The 10,426-nt window shown below is 39.0% G+C and overlaps 1 long non-coding RNA gene across 1 annotated transcript; it reads right to left on the reverse strand.

The window, feature by feature from the left end:
• Window positions 1–302: 302 nt before the first annotated feature.
• LOC106902320 lies at window positions 303–10,021 on the reverse strand. The gene is made up of 3 exons (XR_001414484.1): window positions 9,852–10,021; window positions 8,377–8,877; window positions 303–3,917 (listed from the first exon to the last, which is right to left on the reverse strand). It is a non-coding gene; the product is annotated as an uncharacterized LOC106902320 (long non-coding RNA).
• Between the last annotated feature and the right edge of the window lie 405 nt (window positions 10,022–10,426).

The following is a 10,426-nucleotide window of genomic DNA, read 5'->3' on the forward strand; positions in this document are numbered from 1 at the left end:
AAAAACTCCTCATATGATAATATTTTAAAATCTATCAAAACCTTGAATATAAAGACTAAAGGAAAGGCAGCACTATACTATGATTCTGTGTTTGGGAGCACCACAGGGACACTAGAAGTATGTGCAATATGAAATAGATACTATGAAATAGAACTCTGGAGTTTATCAGAAGTTATATCAATGCCAACTAAATGAAACTAGGAGTAAAATTTTCCATAGTGACAATCTTTTTTCATAATGGTGCTTTAAAAGTGTCCGTAGGTGACCCTAGAAGGAGAACACCAGATAAGCCACAAGTAGGATGCAGTACAGTTATTTTAATAGTGGAATAAGAAAGACAGAGATGATCCAAAAGGTAAGAACTGAGCATAGCATTCCCCCAATCCAGACTGGAGCAGGAGCTGAATAGAGTAAAATGGAGAACCCTGATGGGAAAGAAGGGTAAAGGATATACTTGGAAAACATATCAACATTAGATAGCTTAGTATTTAACTTTCAACATAGCACAGGTAGAGACAAGTTCAGTGAGGAATATTTACCTAACTGAAAGCATGCACTTGTATATAAAATGTGCTTTTTTCTTACACCAGACTTAATGAAATAATTCAACAATATAACATTTCCATTTTACAGATATGATGGTTTTCATGAACCTTTCTTTTACTTTTTACCTACATACTGTATTCAACAGAATGATCCATGGTTTTTATAGTGGATAAGCACACAAAGGTCATGGAATCAGGCTCCACACCTGGCTGAGCTACTCAGCAGAAATGCAGCTGGACTGTGGAAACCAATTCTGTTAAATTCAGCAGGTGTCCCCCAAAGCAAGTAGCTAGGAACTACTTATTTCACTCAGACCAGTTTCTTTAATTTCATCCTTCCTGTGCACCACTGATTCCAACAGGCCTCACAAACAACCTCCTATAATGGAGAAGACTTAATGAGAAAATGAAGCCAATGTTCTGGATTAATGCCTTCCAAAGTCACAGGCTGTTAAGTAGGTGGCCAGAACAATTTTCAGACACGTTCTCTAATCATCAAAAGGTCCTTAGTGTCTAAGCAATGACCGCAAGCACGATTTTATTAATGCTTATTGCTTAATGCTTATTGCTACTGCATTCAGATTTCGAACAGAAAGTTGCTGCCAATCAGCCTTAAAATAAGCTTAAAAATCTTCCTACTTGTATGAATGTCAGTTAAACTGCTTATAATATTTGATGGCAGGTTTTGACTGTGAAATTAGAAAAACATTGGATGATGATGTCCTAGTAAGCACAGGACACAATTATAATGACAGTATTTGTTACCGTGAATGCTGGGGTATACTATCAAACACAAAAATTCTGGGTGAAATCTTAAGAAGGAAAGATTTTAAATATAATCTTTTCTTAAATAATGTACTTTCTTAAATGTAATACACATTTCTTGTGATCACTGTAGAGGAAGTTATTCTCTAAAGGAATTTAAATACCTAAGAGCTGGTGGTTAAAGACTTGCTGACACTGGAGAAAATATGAACATGAGGACTGGGTGGAAAAAGAGTAAGGAGAACAGTGCAAGAAGGGAATGAATTGGGTATGAAGGTTAGAGCAGAAAATTGGGGGCAATTAGTCTGGAACACTGCAGAGAGGCCATTGTTCCTGGCTAGGACATTTGCTGAGACTGCAAATCACATATTTATTTATTTCTGCTGAACTAGCCTTCTAAGTAATAAAGTGCTTCAAGGGCACAGACCAAGAACAGTAACATAATTCATTTGAAATTAAGTCACAACAACCGGCTTATAGATAAATGGATAAAGAGCTACATATTCTCCTGGTATAAATTGGGTGTAACGTCATTGGAGTCAATAGAATAGTGTCATTCTACATCAGGAGAGAATTTGTTCTACAACACAAGCAATAGTTTTGGCAGTTATGTCCCATTTTCAGTAATACCAAAGCTACAGAAAAGTCCCACTTGCAGCTTCTTCTTGACCTGTCTAGTAGCTCTGTCTAACTGCTGGAAGGGTCCCCCAAGAATTAAAAATTCCCTGGTGGTGACATCCAGAAACAAAATTTTGGAATGAAATTCTGACACTATTTGCACCTGGAAGTTTCTGAGCTCAATAGCACTATTGTATGACACACAAATTTGGTAAATTGATTCCTATAGTTCTTTGCCATTTAAATGTCTGAATATTTGTGTAGTAATAGATACAATATCTGCATAAATGTAGGTTCTTTGACACCTTCAGCACTGACATTTCCTCCATATAAAGCATGATCAACAAAGGAATGAGATGAGTCAATTTGTCCAGATTGAACATTTGAAAAATTTTATTCCTTAATGGAATTTCCACATTGTTTTTCTCTTTAGGCATTTAAAAATGATGTTGTACCTTAAAGCAATGATAATTCTCTATTTCACAAATTGCAGAGTTTTACAGGGATGCCAAAATGCTTCAAAACTTAATTGAAATACTTGTCTCTGCAAAGGTATTGCAATTCTTTCTTGCTCATATTTTGTCGTGTATTTGTTTCTTTCTTGTTATCACTTTTTGTTGTTGTTCATTCTGACATTTTTCAGGTGAAAAAAGAAACTAAATCTCTTTGAGAAGGCAGATGGATCTAAGAGCAGCATAAGCCTTACTAAGAATATGCCTTTTATTCTAAAATATTTATATCTTTTTAATTCATGTTCCTGACAGCTCATGGAATCCAATAGGAAAGAGAAATGGATTTTACCAAAGGGAAAGATTTGTGCCAGAAGGTATTAGTCATTTCCTAAATATTTTTACATATTCCTTCATGGTCTTTCAACAAGCTACATGGACTTCTGAGAGTCTTGTACCCTCTTTAAATTTCTTCTTCGGTCTGCTTAAATGCAGATAAAAAAGGAAGAGAATAAGAAATTGTTATTGTCAATGCTGCTTGGATCACAGTCAGCTACTTAGAGTTATGACAAGCACCTTTTCATCTTTTTAGTAAACAAGAAGTCTTAAACTGTGTCTGTCCATACCCTGATGTGTAACAATAATGACAGGACAACAGCTTACACTGGAGGCTTGTGGAATCTGGAAACTTAAAGAAAAAAAATGTAGCCTGCAGTGCTGAAGGATTCACAACAAATTTAGACTGTCTGCTAGTGATCTGCCATAAACATATTTTGGTGCTGGAAATACTGTGACTGTGTTACTGTCATAGCAGGCTACGTCTACAACGGGACTTGCACACTGAGCACCAACATCGAGGCTTCACTATTTTGCTCAGAAGCCTTGCTGGACTGCCACCTACATCTATAGGCCACCCAAGCCCCTTTATTCCCTACCCAGTGATCTCTGTAATAAAGGTCCTGATACTACCACACTGCTTTGTGCCTATGCCCTGGTAAGGCTGTTAAATGGCTGGTCTCACCAGGGACTTCCAGTATGGTCAACTCTCTTATATATTTGAAAAGCATCACACAAAATGCTTTTATCCCGTATCTTAGTAGTCTCCTAGGACAGAGAGTCTGAGAACTGAATTCTCACCTTTAACCCCGGCCTCCTTTGAGAGGAGTACTCTATTACTATATTGAGAGTGGCTGGGACTTTCCTGTCAGCTTTCTCGTTGTTCAGTTTTTATTTTTCAGGTTTTGGGTAGCAGTGTGTAAAAGAGGTGTCTAGGGCTCTTATATAAGAGAATTCTTGTGTCAGAGAAATAATTACGTCTTCTTGAGGAAGGGTTTGAGGTCCTACCCTTCTCAATCCTCAGTATTTTCAAAGAGCTTGACTATTTCATGTGAATCCCTGTTCAGTTTACAAGTTTCTGTGACACCTCGCTTTCCCCATGTATTGAAAAAGGACAAAATATAGTTTGCCTGCAGAGCTCTCAGAAGTTAGGTATTGCAGTACTTAAATTCTTCTCTGGATCCCTATCAATCTTCCGGGTGACCTGCAAAAGAAGGAAATCGTGCTGCATTTATATCCAGCACAGCATCTGAATTTCAACACATTACTATACTATAATTACAGCTAGGTACATAGAGATGCAGATTCAAGTTCTCTATTTCTGATGGTCTCACATCCATACAGAGAGGTAAGTGAAATGTCATAGCTGTGCAGAATATGATTCCTCTTTATCAGTAACCAATGAACACTATTAAATATAAAAAACATTTCATTTCCAACCCTCCTCTAGGTAATAATGGTTTTCAACATATTAAATTAACCCTGTTGAAATGTGATAAAACCAGTAAAGTTTCACCAGGTGTGTATTCGATTTGGTAACAACAACAACTTTTATCTGTGTTTCATTCATATCAAAGAATTCAAACTCCTAAGAAATGAGTTCAGATACTAATGAAATTCAATCACCCATAGGTGAAATGCAGCAGATTTCTGCATTTAAAAAAAAAAAAAGAAATTTACATAAATGTTCAGCACTGGTAGTAGAAAAGACTCTCTGAGACTTGATAAATTGTCTGTAACTGTCTTTTGTTTTACTCCCCTGAATACAGCAAAACATGTTGTGAACTTTCAGGGTGAAGTACTGCCACAGTTTTAGAAAACAGGAAGGCTAAATTAGGCCCTTAACACATAAGGAAATGTATGAGAAAAATGACTTGCTACACCACTGATCACTAACTGTCTTAGGTAGGTTCAGAGCTGCTTGATGAGCCACTTATTTGGGTAGGGACAGGGGACTGTTATTAAGAGAGGTATATGCAAGGAAATAAAAGGCATTCTCTCAATGAAAGGGTTTAAGATGTCAAGCACATGTTTACAGCAGTAACATTGAGCAGTTAAGTGTGATTCACGGTTTTAAAAGCAGAAGTCATTTAGCTTGCTAATTACAATAACAGCTGCAAAACTGAAGAATTCTTCAACTATTTATGAGGTGCGAAGACAAAGCTTGGAGACAAAGCATTAGAACATTTTGAGATCTGACCGTTAAGGTTTTCCTATTAAAACAGTCTCATCTGCATCCAGCAGTCCTACAAAATGTACTTTAGAAGCATCCTCAGTCTTTCCTGCTCAGTCCCTGTCTTGCATTATAGTTTTAGATGCTGCTGGTCCTTCAGCTGATTGTTTTAGCACATTGGCTGGGTGTTGAGTGTGTGAGAGGCCCCAGCTGGCTATTGTGAGTTGAATTCTTATATGCCTGCAGAAAGTTCAATGCAATAGCAAGTCCTTTCGCAGGATGACAAGGCCACAAACCACAAATGCTTAAAACAATTCACCTGAGTTGTGGCTTCTGACTTTTTCTTCTCTGTGGATACCACAACCGTGAGAAAGTGGGCAGTGACCTATGCAACAATTCCTATTGGTCCATACCCAGGTCTACTTCCTCCAACTTGTTTTTTTTCTGAAATTCACTGTTTCTCTTCCATTTCCTCTACAGATGTGAATCTGTTTTCAATTGGAATATATTATAATATATAGCCTAGTAGATAAACAGCTGGTTCTGTTCAGCACTGGTAGTAGAAAAGACTCTCTGAGACTTGATAAATTGTCTGTAACTGTCTTTTGTTTTACTCCCCTGAATACAGCAAAACATGTTGTGAACTTTCAGGGTGAAGTACTGCCACAGTTTTAGAAAACAGGAAGGCTAAATTAGGCCCTTAACACATAAGGAAATGTATGAGAAAAATGACTTGCTACACCACTGATCACTAACTGTCTTAGGTAGGTTCAGAGCTGCTTGATGAGCCACTTATTTGGGTAGGGACAGGGGACTGTTATTAAGAGAGGTATATGCAAGGAAATAAAAGGCATTCTCTCAATGAAAGGGTTTAAGATGTCAAGCACATGTTTACAGCAGTAACATTGAGCAGTTAAGTGTGATTCACGGTTTTAAAAGCAGAAGTCATTTAGCTTGCTAATTACAATAACAGCTGCAAAACTGAAGAATTCTTCAACTATTTATGAGGTGCGAAGACAAAGCTTGGAGACAAAGCATTAGAACATTTTGAGATCTGACCGTTAAGGTTTTCCTATTAAAACAGTCTCATCTGCATCCAGCAGTCCTACAAAATGTACTTTAGAAGCATCCTCAGTCTTTCCTGCTCAGTCCCTGTCTTGCATTATAGTTTTAGATGCTGCTGGTCCTTCAGCTGATTGTTTTAGCACATTGGCTGGGTGTTGAGTGTGTGAGAGGCCCCAGCTGGCTATTGTGAGTTGAATTCTTATATGCCTGCAGAAAGTTCAATGCAATAGCAAGTCCTTTCGCAGGATGACAAGGCCACAAACCACAAATGCTTAAAACAATTCACCTGAGTTGTGGCTTCTGACTTTTTCTTCTCTGTGGATACCACAACCGTGAGAAAGTGGGCAGTGACCTATGCAACAATTCCTATTGGTCCATACCCAGGTCTACTTCCTCCAACTTGTTTTTTTTCTGAAATTCACTGTTTCTCTTCCATTTCCTCTACAGATGTGAATCTGTTTTCAATTGGAATATATTATAATATATAGCCTAGTAGATAAACAGCTGGTTCTGCAGTGGGATATATACATCTGGTCACGCCCCTACTAAATATGCCAGGGATGATCTGCACACAGTCCATGCTTAACAGGACTTTGAAAAATTTCCTTTATCTTTTGGAAGCAAGGAGGTGAGATTTCTTTATGAAGAACCTATGAAAGGGTCATTATCCTGTTTTTTGAGGCACATCTAGATAGAAAAATCTAGGAAAGTTACACCCTGCCTAAGGAAGAAACAGTGAAATACACAGTGAAGGAAAGTAAAAATGCTTTTACATAAAGCTGATCTGAGTCTCTCTCACAAGATTGAAAGTTATATTAAAAAGCAGTGCAGGGAAATGAAAGCCAAGGCACAATATCTATCAAAGTAGTGTAGCAAAGTACATAAACAGCCCTTTGACAGCTATCAAGCACTGGATAGCACTGCAATGGCACTGGCACTAAATGCAAAAAAATCCTGTACTGGTCATCCCCTGCCATATGTTGGGCAGTCTCATACTAAGTGGTACTGTGTATGCTATGCTATCCTTAGGAGAATGCCATTAACTCTCTCTCTGGAGACTTCTTCTTCTTATTTCCCCTATGAAAAAGATTTCTAGAGGGAGCCCATGATAGAAGCTTCTTCTACAACTGTCTGGACAATACCTGGGAGCTGCTCTTCTATGGAATAAGAAAGGGAAAGGAAAGAGGTAGCTGGCAGATGCTCCCTCTTGGGCAGGAGCAGCTGGAAATCAGGTTTCACTTAGTACATCACCTGTTGCCTGTCTGCCATCTTAGCATGTTTTTCTCAACAGCAACTAACTCCTGTTCCTGAAGAATAAAGACTACTGTGAAATCCACCATAGGAAACAGTCCTTGTCTCCTTTTATTTCGCATCCTCATTGGTTAAACATTTTGAGTAGGAAGGGCCCCTCTGTTGTACTTTTCTTTCCTCTGACTATCTCTTTTTTGCCCACCTGCCAGCCTATCTACATGAATAAAACCCACATTTAATATGCAATGGTTAGTGGAGATGTACTGGAGAACTTGCTACTAAATAATGTCATTTAGCTAATTAAGTTAGACTGCTAATAAAGCTAATGTTAGAAACAATAGTTTTGGCAACAGGAGCTGGGAACTGTGGAGGAGAATGTGCTTGCTGTTTGGATCATATTCACCTTTTAAAGTGCTATTTTGACATTCATAAAGCAAGCACTCCTTGGTGGAAAAAGAGAGTGCTTTCAGAGCTGCATAGATCAGTAATAACTACAGAATCAGGGGATAAAAAAGGCTGTTTAAGATTCTGGGTGGCTCTCGCACCAAACTCTGTGTCCTCCAGAGAGTTCAGAAGCTCACAGCCAGCGTCTTCTGGAAGCATGTCACCTTCGGTTGCTATTGATCAGTAGCTACCTACTGTTGTGCTGGAGATTCAGCTCACCAGCAACAAAGTATTGTAGGCACCAAGGGTGTTGCACAACAGTGCACAGAGTTTTTTGATGACTAAAGTAAAGAAAGAGATATCTTTGAATAAGGTCAGAAATTACTCAGTGATAACATGTTTTCATGTTATCTGTGAAAGCATCACCATGGCTCTGTTGACAGAGGTGAGAGACTTCTCCAAAACACTGAGAAACAACCACAGAGGCTATGTTGTTTTTTTAATACTGAAGAAAAGAGCTTCTTTCTCCTGTTTTTGTCTTCGTTTTTATCAAACTGAACCTACACCATTTTATTTCAGTTTTATGCAATAATACTTTGTGAAAAGTGATTTATTTTTAGTGTATCAGCAAAATATTTCCCAAAGGTGGTCTTCTGAAAGTATAAAAAATTGAAGTGTATAATAATGTCTATTAAAAAATTAAAATTGTCTGAGATAACGATATGTTAAAAAAATTAAAACTATGCAAAAAAGAACTAAAGTTATGACAAATGGGATGCACACAACTCACCGAAGTACAAACATGCACATCAGTTCAGTTTACAGTGTGGTCAACATAAGGCCTTTCTGCCTAACATCTTTCCTGGAAACCCGTGGGCAGATTTTGCAGTATGTTCCCTCTTGAATTCAAGGTCCAAAACCTGGCTGCAAGAAACTATCGTTTTTTGTATATTCAGTGGAGGGAAATAGCTGTGCAGGTCGCAGTATGGAAGGTGATAACGATAGTTGAGCAACGTTAGCTGAAACCTGTTGACGATACTTTGCTTCCCATTCCAGAAGCTGCACTTCCCACCTCCCTGTTCTTCTCTGCAGCCCCTGAGATCATAGTAAGGGTCTATTCAGTCCTCTGGCTGGCAGTAGAAAAGTCTTTTTGAAACCATTGCCTGTTGTACTCAAGCAGAAATCCTCCACGCTTTGAGTGATCATCTGACTTGTTTACTTGAGGAATCCCTTACGAACTCACACATCTCCACCAAAAGAGTGGTAAAAAGGGGGCAGTAGAAAAAAACTGCTGAAGTCAGGAGAGAAGACACCATTAGTAGATATACAGAGTAAGACGATGCATAGATAATTTATCTCAGGCCAGAATTGCAATGTAATAGATTATCTTATCTATGTATAAGCAACCTGCTGTAGTGGGAGGTGTCCTTGCCCATGGCAGGGGGGTTGGAACTAGATGATCTTTGAGGTCCCTTCCAACCCAAACCATTCTATGACTCTATGATTCTATGATTCTATTGTGGACTTTTCAGAAGGCTGTATCACCATGGGCCTGATTCTCTTTTGACCAAGTTTCTGCCATTATTCCCCATGTGGTTTCACCCAACATTTACAAAAATCACATTCAAATTAGAACAATGTTAGCATAGTCATTATCTAACTGATTAACTTAACTTTGGGAAGGGTAAAGTTACTGAAATGCAGTATTTTTCTTTCCTATCAGCCTCATTTTTGTGACCAGCAACTGGCTGACTTCCTTTCACTTTTACAAGGGTTTTTGCACTTCCATTCACATTTCTACCTTTCCATCAGCAATTAGGAACGGTTGGATAAAATTTACGTCAATGTCAGGCTATTAGTATATAATTAGTAAAGGTGTTTGTGCTTGAGAGCATGCATCTGTGGGAAACCAGGGAATGGGGGGTAAGGTTCTTAAAGTCTAAGGCCCAGTCTTAAACATATGCTGTATATTTACTGTAATGGGGGAAACGTGGAGTTATTCACCAAACCCAAAAGTTCTGCAGCCTGCTATTGTAAGAGGCAGTGTTTGGCAGGCTTAATAAAAAGATGTGCCCTTCAGACTGCTCTCAGTTTGTCCTATCATGTCTTTTTCCATCTTCTGCCTTATAACATTTTCTATGCCTTGTAAACCAGTAGGAATTCATTCCTCAGTGGCCATACACAGAGGTTAATAAGCTCCCAGCAGCAGCTGACTTGGCACTAGAAAAGAAATACTCTCCCCTGCATCCAGTTCAGAAATGTTACCTTCATATCCCCTTCCCTGTTTTGGGAAACCGTACGGACACTAAGTCTTTTTCCACTTCAGTTCTTCTGGATGTAGGCTGGAAATGCAGTAAGTTTTTCCTCCTGTCCTGTAGCTGAGAGGCTGTTCATTGTGCAAAATGCTGGTCAGCGTGATGTGACACTGAGTCAGCCAGAGCCATGAGGTAGGTGTATCGACATTATTCCTTACGTCAAACTACGAAACAGGACTTAATCGTGTTAAAAATAACCATTCATTAGGTCACAGGGTAGGACAAGGTAACCATTACAATAGAGAAAAAGAAGATTTTGTGAGGGAAACAGTTTAAACCATTTGAAAACACATCTCTCGCCCATCCAGTGTGTCTGTCCTTCCTTCTGACCTTGCTCTCCATCCAGCAGGTTGCAGCAGACTCCCCCTGACTGTCTCAGAAAGTTTCCTTTCCGTCACCTCTGCCTCTGTGCTCTCTGCTTTCTCGCCGGCTCGAACGCCAGCTGCAGGCTGCCTGCCTTCTCCTCCCTCCACTTGCCAAAGGTTTTCCTGCACAGCCTCTAAGCTGGCTCTCAGAGAAAAAGAG

Source organism: Calidris pugnax, unplaced genomic scaffold (genome assembly GCF_001431845.1).
Source record: "Calidris pugnax isolate Ruff unplaced genomic scaffold, ASM143184v1 scaffold20, whole genome shotgun sequence".
In the NCBI taxonomy this organism is placed as follows: Eukaryota; Metazoa; Chordata; class Aves; order Charadriiformes; family Scolopacidae; genus Calidris; species Calidris pugnax.